Raw genomic sequence first — 19,580 nt, 5'->3', positions numbered from 1 at the left:
TGCCCACACAGCAGAGAAAGGAACGTGGTAAGGTGGTGACCAGCTTTGCTTTCACAGCAGAGCCAGCACCTGAGGCCCACACCAGTGCTCTTGCTGCTCGATCTGGTGGCTGCTCATCCTCCCCAGCACCTCAGTGGGCTGCTCTTCAGGGGCTCCTCTCCAAAGCTGATCCCTCCCTGCAGAGGCAAAGCCATCCTGGTGGTGCTAGAAGGCTTCTTAAATTGTGCCAACAAGAAGCAGCGCAGCTGCTTGGATCCCCAGCCTTGGGATTAGCAGCGTTGTTGACAGCAGAGATAACCACACATACAAAAGCAGAATGAAAGCTCCTATCTGAGAGCTCCACAAACACAAGGTTTTGCTGCTTGACCCAAATGCAGAAAAAATCTGGGCTCTCACAGGTGTCTGGCACACCCCAGGGTGCTGCATGGCACGGCCAGTCTGCTTAGCAGGGCACCCGTTGGCTACAGACACAGCGAATGCCCAGCCAAGGACATGCACACATCATCTGAGGGCACGATGAAAAGAAAAAAATCTCACCTCGTTTGCATTCCCTAAATGCTACCACTGTCCCTCCAATGGGCTGTCCCTCAAACTGCCCCCTCTCCAGCCACTGGGTGTAAAACTGGATATTGTGGGAGATTAATGACCTTAGAAAAATGTAATTATGCAACAGGGCTCTGCTCTTAATAACTGCGTATTTTACTTGTCAATGTGCCTTAATTGAAAATGAGTAGGCGATACAAGTTGCAGTGGAGTTGGCTGGCAAGCCTTTAACGCTATATTAATTGTAGTAATTAGCAGTCACTTTATGTTGGAGTCATCTATAAATAGGGGGTCCATTAGTTTAGCCGGAGTGTGATTTAAAATGCAAATAAAATCTCAGCTATACATATAAATCATTCCTTCCCTCTGTCCCCCAAATTTACAGTCATATAAGGGTGGTGATGCTCTGGATGAGCTTGCCCTCAGGAAGAGACAACTTTGGTTGTTTGGCATCACGGGAGCAGCTGGGGGGATCTCAGCACCCCAAGCACACCCTGGCCAGAGGGGTTTGCCCACAGCAGCAGCTTTGCTTGGTGCTCCCACAGCTTTACTGGTTGTTGGGTGTCTAACCCAGCACCCCAACACTCACTGCCTGATGTCCTGGTCAGCGATGCAGTCGCAGTGGTTGGAAGGGTGCTGGATAAGAGCCACATGGTGGAGGAGCAGACCACAAAGTCAAGTAGTCAGCAGCTTGGTCCTGCTTCAGGCACAATGGCACTGCTGCAGAGGTTACCTTTGAGAAGAAAAACATCAACAGCTGTAAAACACAGGAAAAGGGAAAGCAAGCACCAGCTGGAGACAGCAGGCTGTGGTACCAGGAGGGCACCAGGCTGGTGTCCCACCTCCACAGCATCCCCATGGGGTGGCAAAGCCCAGCAGCACCAACCTGCCACTGCTCGAGGTGGCCTGGCTGGCACGGTGTGCATTGGTACAGCACTGCTGGCTGCCCTGCCAGGCTCACAGCAGCTCCTTGACCCATGCCCAGGGCCCACCAGGACCGTGGGTTTCCCATCCCCACTGGCACAGCACCACCAATCCCATCGCGCCCAGGCACGCTCCGGTGCTCACAGCCCATTAATGACAAGCTCCACTTATTTGATTATAACTAGAGAACAAGAAAGAGAGAAAGGAGGCATATTCCTTTATTACCAGAATCACATTAAATTACAGCTTGTACTACCAGGGGTAAAGGAACCCACTGAAATAAAATCCTGGCTCTGAAACTCAAAGAGCAGTGCTATTAAAAATTAAAAAACAAACCAAAAGTGCTTTCCATTACTGACCAGGTCTTGGTTTAAAAGAGATCATCCACTCCCCCCTGTTGACATAACCCTGCTGCTGAGGTGCACGTCTATTCCTGCAGAGCCAATCTTGAGCAGGGAAGGAACAACAATCTTGGGCTAAAAAAGACAGGGAAAGAAAGAGAAGAGATGAGAGGTCTCTCGCTGCCGCAGGAGCAGCTCCCATTCAGGTGCTGTAAAAAGCCTCAGCACATTCTAATTGAAGATACATTTTTATTACTCTTCACAGAAGATTTCACTCATTCAATAATTTATCCTCCTTAAAAGTGATTGTATCGCAAAGATGAGAGAGCAGAAAGGAGCCGCCAGCTCCAATCCCTCTCCACTGCTCCCCGTGGGCTGAGGGAGGAGATGGGTTGGGACCCCCAAGCCTCCGCTCCCAAAATCAGGGAGAGGGGCTGCGCTCCTGCCCTCCCCCAGGGGCTCATTTTTTGCTCCTAAATCAGTGGGCAGAACTGAGCAAATCTCCCAAACTCCCCCACCCCAAGGCTCTTCTCATCCCTTCCTCCTGCCCCTCTCCCTGGACCTCGAGCAGCTCCAACCCAAGGGGAAGAGCAAACCGCAGGGCACCCTTAGCCCCCAGCCCATCCCAGCTGTCTGACCAGCACAGCCTGTCTGAGAGAGGAAATCCCTCTCTGTGCAAAGGGGAAGAGAATAAAGCATTTTCCATCCACATAATGAAAGGTTTCTCGAGACATAACAGACAGGAAAAGCCCTCAGTCCCAGCCTTTGCAACGAGCTCCTGCTAATTATGGCTTTAGCTCCGAGCACGTTGCCTCCTGCCTGCGCCAGGGCCAAGCTGCTGCGGCACGGGGAAGCTGCCGGCTGCGGTGACTCACCGGCGATGCCAGGTCAGGACACAGCCCCCCTGTCCTGGAAGGGGATTCACAAAGCCACGATGTTGCATGGAGCAGCAGTGAGAAGGATGTCTGAGTCTGGTGGGATGGGAGGAGAGGGCTCAGCACTGGGGGAAGAAGCTTTCTTCTCCATGTGCCCCAACAGCAGAGATCTTGGGGACTCCACATCCACCCAACCATGAGGAGCAGAGGACAAAGACGTGAGAGAAGGGAAGGTGGAAGAGCTCACCTGGATGTTTTTGAGCCCATACTCCCCCAGTGCAGCAGATCAGGTGTCCTTCATCCTAGCAAATTCCCATTCTACTCCTTGGAGGAGATGCAGGCGTTTCTACTGCTGCTTAGGAGAAGCTGGGTGAACAGGAACCAGAACAGGGGACTGGGTTCCAGTTCTGCCACTGCACACTCAGGAGCTCAGTTAAGGTCCCCAGTGTCACTGCTGTGAAGCCATGCTGGCTCCCCACGGAAAGACCTGATGGCCCCATACCACGGGGACATCTGGCATCTCCAGCTCACCAGGTCTGTGCCTGAGCTGCGTGGAGCCACGAGAAGACTTGGCTCAGCCTTCCCCACAGCCAGGGCTCAGCAGCCTGCCTCTGTGCTCTCCTCAGACTGCTGCAAGCCATAAGTGATCCCCTTCGTACGCGTGGGGTGATGCAACCTACATCTGGCTAAAAGGCAGATTGGGAACAAAGAGCTTGAGCCAGAGGATCTGGGCTGGTGGCCTTCAGAGACCAGAATTTCTTATCAAGATTCTTGTTAAGTCTAAAGGGGAAAGAAAAAAAAAAAAAAAAAAAAAAAAAAAAAAAAAAAAAGAGAGAGAGAGAGAGAAAAAAGGAAAAGAAAGAAAAACAAGCAAAACAGAGCCTTCCTTGCAGTTTGCTCACAAACACAGAGCAACTGAACACAGTGTAAAGATTTGCCTTCAGATGCTTTGCTCTGGCCCATTCTTCAGCAATGTTTATGGGCTCTCCCTGCAGCATCAGTGGGAAAATCCAGAGAAAAGCTAAGCATTTGTAGATCTATCGTGGTTGCTTTGCACCAGCAGCCACCTGGAACTGTCATATGGTGAAGAGGCAGGGAACAGTCAATAAAGAGGATTTTTTTTTCCCCCCCCAGATATTCCACAGACTTGGGAGAGCAACTCAAGGTCCATCAGACACGCGAGTACTCAAAAAAGGTGACAGGTCTGCTGCTGCTTCACACTGCCCTCTCGGTAAGACTTTAATGGAGAATGCTAAAAACACCCTCAGGTGTGGGTTCTCTGAGATGACATGGCTTTCCCTGACCCTGCTGTCACCGTGTCCTTCTCCAAGGCCCGAAGGAAAGGAGCGATGGCTCTGGGAATGGAGCGAGCCGTGCTTTGAGTGCCACCTCTCAACGAGGTGCTTATCATAAGAGGGACAAACAAATGAAGATGAACTAACGTAAAAATAAATACACAAGCAACTTTGGCATGGAAGGCAAAACAGGATTGATCTTTTGCTTGACTTACTCCGAAAATTGCTTCTTCACTGCCCGTTTATGCACATTAATTGAGCGTCTGGCCCGGCTGCATGTCTGTTTAAGCCCTCAATCAATCCCCTTTCGGATGACTGCAAGATCAATAGGGTAGTAATTTAATAAAGGACATTTTCAGTTGGCTTTTAAAAGCTACTGATGAGATTTAATCCCATCCTATTTTTTAAGAAGAAAAGGGGCAGTGGGAGAGGAGAACCAGGGTTCAAACCATGACCCAGAGCATTTCCCTCCCAGCAGCATCCTTTTTGGTTGAGGCTTGCAGAGAGCTTCTCGACTTTCCTAATCATTCTTTATCCTTCCCAAGATGTGGCACAGCCACCTGTGGTCAGCACACCAACACCCGTGTGACACTGCCTGTGTTGGTGTTCCCAAAGCTTGGCAGCAATTTCTATGAAGCTTCAGGTTGGTGCCCTCACACAGCTCCAAGGAGCCACGTGCTGCAGACAGCCAGGAGCTCCTCTTGTCCTCTCCCTTACCAAGGCAACACCAGAGCATTTGACAGCATCACTAGGACAAGCGAGAACCCCCCCACCCTCTGTCCCGAGAGTCCAAGTCTTGTCCTCAACCTTTCCACTACAAGGACTGGTCCTCCAGCCTCTTCAGAAGCCAGTGCACCAAAATCCTGGGGACAATGCATCCACCAGCCACAGCACTTCCCAGATGAAGAAGCTGCCAAGTTCAAGACACGGTTGTCTGCCCCTTGCAAGAGGGTTTGGCCAAGAGAAGAGGCATCTCCATGCTGGACTTTTAATCACTAGGCTGAAAAAACAGAGACAGAAGAGCTCTACTAAAAGCTCCTTCGGGTTCACACACCACTTGCGTTAGGGCTTCACTAGGCAGGAGCTGACATATTCCTGCCTCCTCCAAACCCCTCGGATTTGTGCTGCTTGGTTTCAGTCCGGAATTGGTCCTGGTGCCAATATTGCCTGGCTGGTTATTGATGCACGTAAGCCTCCCACTCTGTCTGGTGCCATTCTTTCCTCCCTGAGCCGGCACTGCTCAGCGATGAGCACAATTCCTCTGCCCTGCAATGTGCCCTTGCACCAGCACAGCCAGATGCCTCTTCCCCTCCCCAGCCTCTGTCTCCAGCCTGTCCATGTTTAATTTCCTCTAATCGCTTTCTTCACAGCCATCCTCTCTAAACCCTTTATCTTCCTCCAGGCTGCAATTCCCTCCCTTTGCTGCTTCTCCATTTCCTTTCTGTGATGTTTTGCCCAAAGCTGTCTGCAGTACAGTGGTTTAACCATCTCTGTGCTGGGAGAACGGATTAAATCCCTGCCCTCTGCTCGGGTGCCCCGGGTCGCACAACCCAGGACTGCATTTGCCTCCTAACAAGCATTCATCCCGGAGGCACTCCAGAGCCAGCTCTGCCTGTGCACTTTCTACCCAGCACTACTCAGCCATTTTTGTCATCAACTCGTGGCTGATAGATCATGTCCTTGTTAATCTGACTCATGGCCTCCCAGCCGCACGCATCTCTGCGTTGTTCTCAGCTCTTTGCCTGGCTTTGCTGGACCATGGTCATGGGGGCCGAGCTTTTTCCCAGCCCTGTCTGCTCCAACCTTCGGGCTCAGGGGGCTCCGTGGGGCTGGGGACAGGGAGATGTGTCTCTCTCCCTCCCCATCCTGCCAGGCTGCTGTCTTGCAGGGATTTGCTTGATGCTGATACTGCTGGAAAACTCTTGATTTGATGGCAGGCAGGTGGGCAGTGAGCTGTGGTTGCTCCACTGAAAACATCCATGTGGTTTGACTGCAAAACTTCCCATATGTATACGTATATATTTATATATTTATAAGCTCTCATCAGTATGAAGGGAGCTGACACAGTGCCCAAGCCCATTACTGCTGCAGCAAGGCCCTGACGGCTGTTCCTGGAGAGAGCTCCAGCCGTGCACAGAGCAGCCGCCACACATCTCTGGACAGAAACTGGAGGAGCCCAAACCTATAAATAAAAGATATGAATTAAACATGATTCTTGCATTTTCAAGGGTCAAGTGAGTATTCGGTCACTTAGCAATATCATCTACTCCCACAGAGGGAAAAGAAAAAGAAAGAAGAATAACAATAAGTGTTTATCATTACTTGTTGTTTAGCAAGTGACATTTTGAAGGAGCAAATCTCACCCTTGCTGAGAGTGTGGGAGCCAAAACTCAGTCCCACAGGCAGTTCCTCCTAAGCCCACATACCTCCTCCAGAACAGGCAGGTGACAGCTGTCCCCATTGTTAAAGCTAGGCAAAAAAAAAGTCTGTGGAGAATATGCTTGATAAATAGATGAATTTGACACACTTTGGCAGAGGCAGGACCATAACCCAGCCTCCTGGCTTCCCAGGAGTGAGATAACAAGACCTGTGCCTGTGAGCACGACATCAGACCCTCTGGGCTGTGTCTCTCCTCACGGGGAGCCAGCTTAGCTGCAGGGATCATCCTGCTAAGGTGAGCATTAATCTGGAAATCTGGTAGCAAATGCATTTTTCCAGGTTCTCCTCTGGAACCTCTTAGAAATTCCCTAATTTTCCTTCAGTCTGCCCAAACATCTTGTGAACATCACGGCACGCCCCAATGCAAGTGCTGCTGGGGGAGCTGAGAAGGCCACCACAACCTCTCCCCCCAGACACCAGTTGCCACCCCCATCAAGGAGCACAGAAAAAAAAAACAGGATGGTGGTGGATCTGAGATGTCAACGTCTTTTCTGTTGTCTTGCAATCACTACAAATCACAGCCGGATTTTTCATGTCCAGCCTGGTAATAGATAAGAAGGGACCCAAGCCAAGCTCCCAATGCCTGAGATTCTCCCCTTCTTGCTGGAACTGAACAATTTCCTGCAGCCACATTCAAGCTCATCAGCGCAGAACAAAGCCATAAAAGTTGGAGTCACTCACCCACCCCCATGTTACCCACATTTGCATTTTAGGACTCTCACAAGTACCAGAAATTCCTTCTCATGACACCTTTTTGAGATGTCTTTACATGTTTAAATTAGTGCAGAGTGAGCTGGTGCAGCTGAATTAGGGGCTCCTGAAAAATGCCAATACCTCCAACCCCAGTGCACATAATCATCAGGTACAGCAGCGCAGATGATGTGCCCTAATTGGTTTTAATGGGTAGACAAGGTCAGGTAACAAAGGGACCACCTATTTACCTGCTCACTGGCCTGTTTCATCCACATGTCGCTCCCCATGTAGCTGAAATTTCGTATAACATTGCATCTCCTTTGGGTTAATCTACTTACAGGTGTCAGATTTCCTTAATTCCCAGTCTCCTTAATTGGCCCCACTGTTAACACCAGGTGGCATTCCTCTGCTTCTCTGAGGCCTCTGTTGCTTTTGCTGCATCCGCCGCCACCTTGTTCTCCTCTGCGTGCCAAAAATCAGCCCAGTGCTGGAGCTTTCCTGTGGAAGACAGGAGCCCCCAGGGTGCCCACGGGAGCAGCGGTGACCTGAAATTAGAGCAGTGATTAAGAACAGCAAAGGCACCAGGTGTTCATCCCCAACCACGAGACGGTGCAGAGACAGCTGGGCACCCCGGGGAGCTCAGAGGGGTGCGCTCCCACCAGCTGGGGTCTCACACATGTTTTAGATGGATAACTACAGTGCTAACATGGATATTATCAACAGCAAGGTGCACAGCAGACTGAAGAAGGAATTCAGCCTTTGGCTCTGGGAAATCTTTACCCAGGCACTACAGATGCGCCCAGCCCAGCCCCACTTCCAGCATCTCCCAAACATTTCGTCACTCACACAGATACGGGCAGCCCAGCATCTTGTCACCTTCCAGGTACCAACCTGGCCTCCGAGATGCCACGAGTGCAAACCTGCAGGCATACAGAGTTGACCAATTTCAAGCTCCCAAAAAGACTTTCAGAGTGAGCAGCTCTGTCAAGAAATGTATTTAAATTACACAAAAAATATACCTGATGTGCTTTTAAACTGGAAAATAAATGAATTGCACAGAAGACAGAACGAAAAAATATTAAAACCTACATAGCTTTCCATATTTTCCTCCCAAAATGAGGAGGCTGGATTCTCAGCTTGTGTAAATCTCCTTTAAATGACATTCATGTTAATGATGCTGTGCTGATTTACACCACTGGAGAAATTAGCTTCCTCTATGCCTGGGTCTCTGTGCACATCTGTCCTTTGAGAATCAATAAATAAAACTTGAAAATAATATTCATCCACCATTTATTCTGCTTAATTATTTAAACTTCAGATTCTGGAAATAATAAAGCAGTAATAAAGAAGAGATTTACCATCCACCGCAATTGCTGGAAGCATCTCACATTATTTCCTTCCTTACTTTTTAATCTCCCTCTCTTTTTTTTTTTTTTTTTGGTTTGCCAAATTGAATCGATTTATTAAAGTTGTTGCAAAACTGATTTGCTCTGATCTATTGGTGGTGATGAAGAGAAATGGGCTGCTCTGCTCCCCCGTGTCCCCCAAGTCCTGCTCATTAAGAAGGATAATACTTTGCCGTCGAGGGAGCCGTTTGCAGCATGCCTGAATGGTAAAGACTGATTAAAAGCAAAACGTGACTTCAGAGGGTAAATGATACTCGTGATGACGAATTGCGAGAAGAATCCAGCCAAGAGAACCCAGCTCCTAGATGACAAATCTGCAGAAATCTGACTGAGGTGCCACAATAGCTTCGAAAGGCTGGGATGGGCAAGTCAGATTGCTTTTAAAAAGAGACTTTTCTTCTGTGGAGCAGCTGGAGGTGAATCACCTTCTACACTCTCCTGCAAGAGGCTGAGGATGGTCTCTGGACTTTTGGAGCTCTTGGTGGGTCTCAGACCAACCTGTTCCTCCAGGCTCCATCAGGACCTCACGAACCAGACCAAACACTGCCTGGGAAATCACACCGTGCTTCAGATGCTGGAGGATTCTAAGATTTGCTGGTGGCAAGAGGAAAAGGAAAAAAGTCATTCAGTGAGATGTGAGCTGATAAAGCTTGGTTTCTGATGGATGAGGGGGCTGAGATCAAGGAAGGGCCGTGCCCTCCCATAGGGAGTCAGGCTGTGAGCAGGGACAGCCCCGCTGTGTGCCAGCACCGGCTCCCCGGCGCTGCGAGCAGGAGCGGCGGGCGGCTGCCTGAAATAAAAACCTGTCTGTGCCGACTGTGACAGGCTCTAATCCCAAGTGCTTTGACAGGCCTGTCGCCTGCCACATCCACCTTATGCCCTGCAGAGATGAGCCGGGCGTCCTTGTCACGCAGCTGCGGTTTGGCACAAGCGCCCCGATGCGCTGCAGCAGCCTGGGGAAGGAGCCGTGGGGATGTTACTTGTGCACGTGGTGTGTCTCCCAGAGGCTTCATGCATGCTTCAGAGCCTGTACTGAGATAGATACCTGCAGCTTGCTCACATGGAAATCTCTGCCTGCAAGGGATGTCCGCAGTGGGGCTCTGGAAACACAAGGATGCACAGTTTTTCCATTACCAACACAGAAGCAGCATTAAAACACCTTAGTGCAGAGCAGGACTGTGCCCCCAGATCACATTAATTAAGCCTTCCACAGCCTTCTCTTGCAGGCCAGCTCCCCGCACACCACTATGCCAAGTGCAGATATGCTCCAGGTTCAAGCCACTCACTCACTGAGACTCCTTCTGGTCCTGCCTTCCCCCTGCCCAGAGGATTGCCCCCTCCCATGCTGCGGCACAGACCTCAGAGAAACCAAGGAGCCATCCCAACCAGTTATACTACGCTCTACCAAAGCCTCATGAGAGTTTTCATATTGCTTTTCCTGGGTTCCCATAGCCCCACTCATCCCCTGCACATCACCGGTGCCCGACTGGCACAACACACACCGGGATTAAGTCCAGATGCTTCCCTCCTGTGCCGCTGCTCCCAGACCGGCCTCACACCACAGGTGCCTCCTCTCTCCCTGCTTGCTATTTCCAGCCTCCCACCCGTCTGCGTGCAAAACCCCAGCTCCCGCTGGCAGATGCTTTGCCAGATGGGCCAGCAGCTGTGGCAGCGCCACGCTCGGCACAGACCTGCCGGTGTCCGCGTCCCACCGGGCTCCCTCGCCGAGCTGGCACCGAGCTTCCTCAGCACCACAGCTACAGCTCCTGCTGCAGAGGCCCCGGGGCTTTGTGACACGGTGAGCACCCAGATCTGGCTTTATTTTGGCTCTGAGATGCACGTACTGCACTCTGCTTGCAAATGCCAGGTCAAGCTGCTGCCTGTGGGGTCGGTCCATGGGGCAGGGTGTGCAGAGGCAGTCCTCAGCCGTGGGTGCCAGCCTTGTAAGAACCAGCACCCAGTGTAACCCCCTGGCCCCACCAGTGGCAGTGATCAGCACCCAAATGCACCTCTGCATTCCCACACCAAACACCTGCAACTCCAAACCAATTCACCTGGCAGGACAGCCCCATTAACGGACCTACAAACAGCCCCCCAGGACCTCCCCCAGTTCAGCTGAATTTCTGCTATGCTTGCTGCGAAGCAGCTGCCAGCAGGACGGCTCCCGGAGCACCCAGCAAAGCTTTCCTCCTCCCACGCTCCCCGACCCATTTCCCGATCCTGTTTTTGCTGGGTGAAGGCAGAGCGACTCGTACCATATGCCTCCCATCTGAGCACCCACCAGGTTCTGCTGGGTTTTGAGAAACAGGCAGCAAAGTGTCAGGATGAGCATGTTACATGAAGTACTTTGACAGCAGAGAGCGGGCAAAGCCACCACACACCTCCCCAGGGCTGAGCTCCACGGGGTGCGCAAGTGGCGGGGCTCCTGCAAGCAGAGCCAAGCTCTCCTTCCTCCCTCCCCTCTTCCTCAGCACTCGAACGGGGCCCGTTCCACATGCTGGGCTCACGTCGGGGACGGCTGGGTGTCTGACAGGCAGGAGAAGATTCGCTGAGATTTTTTTGAGAGCAGAAGCGCAGGATGCAATATGCTGTAACATGCTCCCCGCCTCGCCCAGGGGAAGGCGGGCGGAGGATAACTTCATTTCAGGCACTCAGTGCTGCAGGAATGAGGCCAGAGATGCATCTCCATAGCAAGCCTGCCCAAGGGTTTTTAGGGCAGTGGTGAGGAAAAGGAAAAAAAGTTGCACCCTGGCTTTTTCCCTGAGCTAGTAGATGGATGCCAGGAGAGCTCAGCACAGAACAGCTCACTGGCTGTCTTGCTAAGGGAAAAGCCATCCACTCCTGCCACTTCTCACCTTGTTATCACAGCCCCAGAGCTCAGCATCCTTCAGCCTCCCTGGGAAAACCAATTAAGTCCCTTTCGGTAGCAAAGGGACTTGTGGTAGTGGCAGGGTTGAATTTCCCAGACCAGGAAGGCAGACCCTGACGTCCAGATTCATGGTCTCCGTGTATTTGAGACATTAACTTAAGGGGGAAGCAGAGACTGCTTTTTGGGCACAGCACTTGCTGCGAGGCAGACGTCAGGACTCCAAGGGCTGTAAATCCCACCCACGGATCATTTTTGCCGTGCTGAAGGAGTCAGCACAAGCACCACCTCCCTAGTTTGGAAATGCACTTTCACCAAGCATCAGCCAAAAGCACAGCTCAAAAGAGCAGCAAAACATTCCCAGGTGACTGGTACAAGCTAAAAAAGTGAACAAGGCCTATTAATAAGATCACAGACACTAATCCCCAAGGGCACCAGTCTCCAGAAATGGCCAGCCAAGAGCCATAACCCAGCCAAGGCTGTGTCTGGGTGTCCCAGCCCACCCCCTTCCTGACCAGGTCACTTCAAGGTGGCCTGTACTCTCCCCAGAGCCATAGAAATAAATTTAAAAAAAAAAGAAAAGATGGAAAATTATTCACCATGGAGATTTTGAGAGCCAGTAATTAATAAATAAAAATAAGTATTGTTAATACCAGGCTTTTATACAGAACTTTAAATTGCAAATTACTCTTGAAGCGTGTATTATTAATTATGTCATTTGCATCCATCGTGGCCCTAATATATAATTATTTATCCTGATAAATAATCTGTGGAGGAATGCGAGGCTGCACTTGACTGGCAATAAGACCTCAGTGCTTGGACTGAGCCTGCTGGCTGCAAAGCATTGTCTGTGTTTGTTAGCACTTGGTCCCTCGGGTCCCCAAAAGCAGGGCGGCTGGCTGCTGGAGCAGGTTTGCAGGGAGCTCCACGGTGTTAGCGCAGCCCTTTCAGGTTTGTTTGTGCATTTTGGGTTTGTCAAGCTGCTAGTGGCACAGAAGAACTGCCGTAGCTACCAAAAAGCCTGCAGCAGTGGCTGCTCCAGCAGGGAAAACTACCTGAACCCTTTCAGAAGATGCTTTTGCAATCCCCTCTCCTTCTGCCAGCGCTGCCCTGAGCGATGAGGCTGGTTTACGGCTCAGAGCATCTGATCTCCAGCTTCTGTGAACACAAACAACAATTTCCCAGCCCACGCGCTGTTCACAAAATGCCTTGTTTTCGGAGGTGCCAAGGCCCAGAGGCACTTTGAGGGCTGGGCGACAGCAGCGAGCTCACAGCCAGATGGATGTTTGGCCTCTGTCCTTCCAAACCTCACCAGGGGCCCCAGATCTGCTCCTGTCATCCTCAACCCCTGTAAGATTACAAACCAGCAGAAGAAGGATGCCGTCCTGGCTCCCTGGACGGCTGGAGGACAGGCTGGAAGGCTCGGGTGGGCTCCGCAGCCCCCTGGCTCCTGACCCCAGATGGACCAAGGGACTCCTGGATCCAGATACCCACAGCCATGAAATCACAGCCAGCAGCAGCCCCCTCCACTCAGGAAAAGAGGAGAGATCGCTGACTGCTTGACACCACAAGCAGACCTTGGGCAGGGAAAGGTGGAGAAACAAAGAAGGAATCCCCCCTAAATTATTTACTGAAGGCTCATGGGCAAGCCTCTGTCCCAGGCTGGGGGGCTCCAGCCAGGATCTGAGCTCTCCCCATGAGCTGCGGTGCTCAGGCAGGCGCAGGCTCATGCTTTGCTCCGGTAAATGAATCTTTTCCGCAGATCCGTCCCCTGTGCAGAGGTTAATTTATTAGCAGGGGAGGGAGGAGCCCCGTTGATTTAATGAAACGTTTTGGCTGGGTGCACGGAAAATGTGTTAACCTAATAGACCTATTATTCCTCCCGTATAGCAGACCAACTTCCCCATTGTGTTTTATCCTTTGCTGCACTAGAAAGCAGGTCTTTTATTCTTTCTTCAAAGCAGAGGCTGCCAGGCAAATGAACATACAGGAAGGCTTCAATGGATATAAAGCGCACTGCATCCCCGTGTGCAGCAGGCAGCTCTGCCAGGCAGCCCAGGGAGGCACGAGGGATGCATTCACCACTGACTTCTGCTCATTCCCCCTGTAATCCTTCCCCAAAATCCACCTCAGCCAAAAAAATCCATCTCTTTCCTCCCCCCCCCCAAAAAAATATCCATCTCCAGCCCCCCACCTAACAAACCTCTCCTCGGGAACAGCTCCACGTGACAGCTGCAGTTAATACTTCCCTGCCACATGATGTTCCAGAGGCTCTGTCCCTTTGGTGTGTAAATTACAATTATTTTCAGCGTGAGGGGAAGGAAGATGCAGTTAGCTCTCTTTTCAGGGTTGGAGGGCCTGGCTGAAAAATTACATTATGCTTTCACAGCTGTTTCTCCTCTGTTAGGCTTATCTATTTTAAAGTTGTCCTCACCAGAAGTGGTTGCTCTCAGCAGGTTTCCTCCACCTCCTGCCTTGGTTTGCTGGATGGGGAGCCTGGGTTCCTCTCCTGGAGGCTGAGTCACCAACCAGGCATGAGCAGGGTTCCTTGCCTCAGTTTCCCCACCTGAAAAACAAGAAAACCGACCCAAAATGCAAGAGCTGGTCTAGGAGGAGAGGCACTGTGGGGTGAACGCTGACCAACTGAACACTGCAACGAGCAGCAGCTTGCAGAGCATCAGAAAGCTGCAGAAAACAGACAGAAAAAGGACCCTGCTCAGCACCTGCTCCTCGTCTTGTACCACTGCTGCAGACACCTCCCAGCAACGCTGGCAGGCTTAAATCAATGCATGTCTGCAGAACATCTCTGTTGGCACGAACTGCACAGCACCAGGTACCACCGACTACTTGTTCTGGACATTAAAAACACAGCTCTGATTGGAGATTGTTTTCCCTCAGCTCCTAACACACCAGAAACCTCCGCTGCAAATCAATAGGTTTTTAACTTCCTCCGCCTGGAATACAAACAAAAACAAACCCAAAAAACAACCCAACAACTAACGGATTAATCCTGTCAAAAGAGAGGGAAAAAGCCACCTAACAGAATCACAGCCTGAAAAGTTACAAACTAGCAGTAGGTGACAAGTAATTATAGAACAGGGAAACGTATAGGGAACTCATTTGGGTGAGCAGCGACTGATTAACAGGCACAACATTTATTTTCTTTATTTATGGCCTGGCATTGCAGAAAATTGATACGAAACACCCCATATACTACATGGCTGGTGACACGTTCAGCAAATGAAGAGTCTGGGAAGAAATCAACCTGAATTATACCCACTGTTACTCAACCTCCTCTTTGCAGCTCTCCAATCCTTCACAAAAAGGAGCAGCAGCAGCACCACGGCGGCATCTCAGTGTCCCCCTCTTCAGCAGCAGCTGGGGAGCAGCCAGGTTGCATCCTCACAGCCATCACCTCCAGGACCCAGACCCAGCAGATCCTTGGCAAGTGACCGCTTTTGTAAGGCTGAGGGCAGCGAAGTTAATCAGGGTGGGATTTAGCCCGCAACACTCCCAGCCCAACCCTGCCATCCAACAGAGGTGCTTAAGAAGGAAGCAGCGCCCTTCTTCCCTCTGCTTTCCCCCTGTTGAACAGCACTAAATGCTAAATTTAATATCTGGGCTTCTTGCTCTTCAGTGAATGTAGAGCAGCATCTCCAGCTCCCTCTTCACAGGCAGGCTTGGCTCCAAAGGGTAAAGCATAAAGGTGCTGTGCTCATCTTCGTGGTACCAAGGGTTGGAGCCTCCCGTGGGCAGGACAAAGCCCAAACCTCTCCCAGCACATTGACCTCTCCCTCCCCAACACTCACATCCTACAAGGAGATCTGCCCATTCCCAAGATAAAAGTAGGACCATGAAAGGCTCCCAATCCCCTAAATCAGCTGCAGCTAAAAGACAGCCATTCTGATGGTTAGTTTTCCCCAGGGATGAAAGGCAGCAGTGGCTTTGATAGAAAACTCACCATTTTTTATCAAAACAAAAGCTTTTAAAAAAAAAAAAAAAATCAAGCCAACAGAGAGCTTTTGTGAGGCTACAGGGGGCCCCCAGGCATCCCCAGGTAATGGTGGAGCTTGTCAGGAGATGGGAGGTGATGCTGCAGGCAGGTTCTGGAGGCAGAACAGGCACCGCTGAGTAATTTCAGCTCCATCACCCATAGACCCAGCCAAACAGGTCCCTGATGCAAGTTTTTTTTTGCATTGGAAAATGTCTTTTTATAGGAACTTCTCAACAGCAATAAAAGTTCATTACATTTGGAGGGGGAGAAGCTTCTCAGCACACTCAGAACAGAACATCTCCTTCTTGTTTGCCTTCAGAAGTGTCATTTCTTTTCAAGATCCCGTGTTTTGTGCTGGAGCATGAATGGTTTGAGTACAAAAAGGAGTTAAAAGGAGAAAAGCTTCAAACTTGTACAACAACAACAGAAAAGCAATACTTCAGTTCATCTGAAACAGTTTAAAAAACGTATAATTTCCTTATATTCTCTGCCCTGGTTTCCTCTGCTACCTTTTCTCCACCAAGAGCAGTTTCCTATCTTCACCCAGATCTGGGAATGCCTGCACCTACCCAGCTTCTACTTCAGCTGCTAATGGGGTGCCTCTGTCCTGTGCCTGGGCAAATCCCCTCATCTCCTTAGTGCAACCTCCACTCTGCTCACACCAGAGCTGCTCGGGTGCCATTGACACTGCAGAGGGCTCTGGGATGCTCCAGTGGGCTCAAACTCACAGATGAAGGGGCAGCAGGCACCACCTGTGGGCAAAGAAGTGACACTATCCGCTCCTCGTTGGAGCAGGGTATGTAAAAGCCTCCCCTAACCTTCCCTGAGTTAGGTAAAGCTCAGAGTGCCCCTTTAAGAGGGATGCTCAGTTATGAAACACAGTTGATTTAAATGCAAATTACTGAAAAAATACAACTTTCTTTATTAAAATGCAAATTGCACTTCAAGCCGGCTGCCTCCTGCACGTCTCTGGCTGCTCGACAGCCGCTCGCATCGACATCCTGAGCCTCCAGGCTGCTGACAGCGCGGGCACTTCATGCCACCACCCTGGTATTTTGGGATGGGGTGTGCAGCCCAGCCTGTCTGGAGGAGCTGGACGGGCACAGCCCCAGCAGGGTGACACTGAGGACAGTGCCACCGTGCCACTTGACGTGCTTCCCAGCCCGACTGCCTCCCTCGGAGCTCTGTGTTGTGAAAGGTGTCAGTCTGCCAGAGCCTCATCTTGTAATGAGATGTGGAGATCAGGTGTCCCAGAACTGCTATTTTGAAGTGAATAATTATTGTTTTCACATCTCCTAAGATCCTTTAAGATTTTTTTTTCCTCTATGGGAAAAAAAAGTGACCTGGACAGATGCCATAGAAAAGCCAAGACACTCACCTGTCATTGCAGAGTTAAGTCTGCAGCCAACAAAACCTTCAGGAGCAGGACCTTGGGTTTGGTTCACCAAACTTTGGTGATTTAGGGGTGCATTGCAAAGCCCTGAGCACACAGAAGATCCCAGTTCACTCTTCAAGAAGCCCACAGACCAGGACAGCTCAGTCCTGCACAGATCACCAAAGCCATGGGGAACATGGTGAACATCTAATGCAGCCAGCATTGCACAGGCACAAACAGTAACCTCATCTCCAACCTCACAGCCACTGGACTTCCATTTGCTGGAATCCTCCAGCATCCCGTCACGATGCTCTCAGAGGCTCCCAGTGCCCATCTCCCCCAATTACACTGCCAGAGCTGCATGGTGCATCCAGGCCCCTCTTCCCATTGGGGCAGGGGGAGAGGAAAACCCACATCTACCACCTGTGGGAGCAGGAACTGTTGCAGAGCAGTGGAGGAGCCCCAAACCCATCATCTTCCTCTTCACCAGGACCCTGCAGGCTCAGGGTTTTGGGGTACTCCAAGCCCAAGGCAGAGACGCACAGGGGAGCTCCTGTGCATCTTTCCAGAGCACCCTGCCCCTGCAGAGCCAAGCCACCTGTTTGCAACCCCTCAACTTTGCTCCTTGGCCCAACTGCTCTACAAATTCCTGGCTGTTGCCTTTAGCCACCAGCTGACTCAAGTTGCTGGAAGATTATTAAAGACAGCAGGAACTGGAGAAGGTCCAAACAGGCTCCTTCTTACATGTAAGCTGCTCCCCCCAGGAAAGCATTTAATTGCTTCGAATGATCCCACAGCCTCCGCAGAAGCCTTCCCTGGCCACCCAACCACCCTGATACTTACTCCTCCACAGGGCCTGATTTGGACTTGGTTTTCCTTTCACTTCCTATTACTGTTGCCCTAATCCCCTCCTCCAGCCTTTCCTGTCCTTCATCCCACATCTCTCACTCTGTCCTTCCTCACTCTGGCTTTCAGACGTCCCTGTTCTGATATTTAGCAAGGGAAATGTCACCACGAGACATGGTGAGGCTTAGAGATGGACCTGAAATCAAATCTCTGCACGTAAACAGCCCAGAGCTCTGAGGGGCTCAGCTAAGCAAACAAAGCCCAGCAGATCGCTATAGGACATGAGCAAACCTCTAATTAACGATGCGAGGAAGGGACAGCCCCAGGAGCTGAGTGTGCTTCACTCCTTGCTGCAAAATTCCAGTCCCAGCCCTGCTTACAGCTCCAGTCCCCAACAGCAGGTTGTACCTCTTCCCTCATCCCAGCCCAGCCTCCTCTGCTTCTGAGGTGCTCGCTCGCCTTTTTCAGCGTGATTTCCCAAGGAAACAGAACGTAATGCAATTACTGCTCTTTTCTCCGTCTGCCCATCTGTCGGGTCCCTGTCTCCCCAGGGACTCCAAGAAGCTGTGGGCTGATTTCTATTGCATGTGGCAAGAGGCTCTGAGACACTCAGCGATCATGTTTTGTAGAGGCAGTGACCAGAGAACGAAGGCAGATGCAATCTGGTCTCCCCAGCATGGACAGGAACCTGTGCCAGACATGCAATGGGACCCAGAAGAAACCCAACCTGGGAGAGCCCCATAGAAGAAAAATTTTCTTGCTTTTGACTATTTATAGAAATACCCCAAATTTTGTTCCGGCTGTTCAAAAATAAGCATATAATAAAACCAAGGAACACACCGACCCTGTGAAGCCCCCATACCTAAAAGTAATTCTGTAGGAAGCTTTGCTGAGCAAAACCCTCAGGAGCTGTCTGAGAGGTCACACACACCATCCTCCACCCCCTTCCTTCCGCACCACCAACGTTTAATCACCATTTGCTATTTAGCATCCAGCATAATAGGCTCGTCGTCGAGCATATGCCAGCTTTGTGAAGCATTACTTCATCTATCATTGTCTCCCAGGCTGTCTCACCTACCTCCCAGGCATCTTCCCCGTACCTCCAGAAACACTTTGTGCAAAGCCACCAAGTGGCTCTGAGCCAGCACAAAAGTTACAGCTCCTGAAGAACGAGCTGGACTTGCTGTTCCCTAAACAGGGCCCCGTCTGCTGCTAGCAGAGCTGATATATTTATTTTCATTAAATTTAATCCAGGGATATTCTCCTCCCCCTCTGTCTCCCCCCCTCTGGTTGCTGAAGCAGCAGGGCTCGGGAAAGGAGCCACCTTCCAGTTGATTTCTTATTCAGAGGAGCCAGGTCCGTGTTCCTGTCCTATTTAATTAGCATAGAAGGAGAATTGGGTTGCACTGGAAACCACTGCTCGCTGCCTCACACGGGAGAAAGCTGCTGTGTGCTTCCAGCTAGCACAGCAGCACTGAGACAGGGCAGAGGCTCCCCCTGCTCAGGCTGTGGGGCTGTCACCTTCCTCCTCCCCCAGCCCTCCCCGAGCACAAAGCCCCTGTGCCAGCTGAGCATCATCCCCTGATGGCACAAAGAGGCTCCAAACTTCTGCCACCAGATGTGCTGGCAGGCTCCAGCTCCTCCCAGCCCAGGAGGAGGACGGGAACAGCTCTCCCTACCTGTCACCCAGCCTCTCCTAGGTAGCAGGATCTGAGGCACAAATGAAATACCTCCCCCATTCCCCTGCTGCTTCCCCTCCATCCTTCCCTCACACCCGCTTTTAAAAACAATAGCTAAATAGCCTCCCTCCCACCAGCTGCATAAATCACCTGTATGGACTTAAGTGACACGGGAAAACAGCTGAGTTTTGAGGCAGTTTTTCTGGCCAGGGGAAAAAAAATGAATAAAATAAGAGCTGGCAAAACTCAGATCAACTCTCAAATTCTACTGAGGGTGCCAGGCTAGGATTTAGCTGAGGGAACG

General features: G+C 50.9%; 2 long non-coding RNA genes across 5 annotated transcripts; both read right to left on the bottom strand.

Annotated features, from left to right (window-relative positions):
- Positions 1–816: 816 nt before the first annotated feature.
- LOC311423687 lies at positions 817–8,036 on the bottom strand. 2 transcript variants are annotated; one of them, XR_014685785.1, is made up of 5 exons: positions 7,957–8,036; positions 7,449–7,608; positions 4,194–6,160; positions 1,827–1,943; positions 817–1,276 (listed from the first exon to the last, which is right to left on the bottom strand). It is a non-coding gene; the product is annotated as an uncharacterized lncRNA (long non-coding RNA). The 2 variants fall into 2 exon arrangements; XR_014685786.1 differs by lacking the exons at positions 4,194–6,160; positions 7,449–7,608; positions 7,957–8,036 and adding an exon at positions 2,684–3,412.
- Positions 8,037–8,372: 336 nt separating this feature from the next.
- LOC311423688 lies at positions 8,373–19,346 on the bottom strand. 3 transcript variants are annotated; one of them, XR_014685788.1, is made up of 4 exons: positions 18,676–19,326; positions 13,817–13,948; positions 9,562–9,616; positions 8,373–9,110 (listed from the first exon to the last, which is right to left on the bottom strand). It is a non-coding gene; the product is annotated as an uncharacterized lncRNA (long non-coding RNA). The 3 variants fall into 3 exon arrangements; XR_014685787.1 differs by lacking the exons at positions 8,373–9,110; positions 9,562–9,616; positions 13,817–13,948 and adding exons at positions 15,397–15,730; positions 16,755–16,918 and having other exon boundaries at positions 19,277–19,346; XR_014685789.1 differs by lacking the exons at positions 8,373–9,110; positions 9,562–9,616; positions 13,817–13,948 and adding exons at positions 15,397–15,730; positions 16,755–16,918.
- Positions 19,347–19,580: the final 234 nt, after the last annotated feature.

The sequence above is a fragment of the Aythya ferina genome (genome assembly GCF_964211825.1).
Source record: "Aythya ferina genome assembly, chromosome: 25".
In the NCBI taxonomy this organism is placed as follows: domain Eukaryota; kingdom Metazoa; phylum Chordata; class Aves; order Anseriformes; family Anatidae; genus Aythya; species Aythya ferina.
Note: the sequence above shows the minus strand (reverse complement) of the source record. Positions and strands in the feature narration are given on the sequence as shown.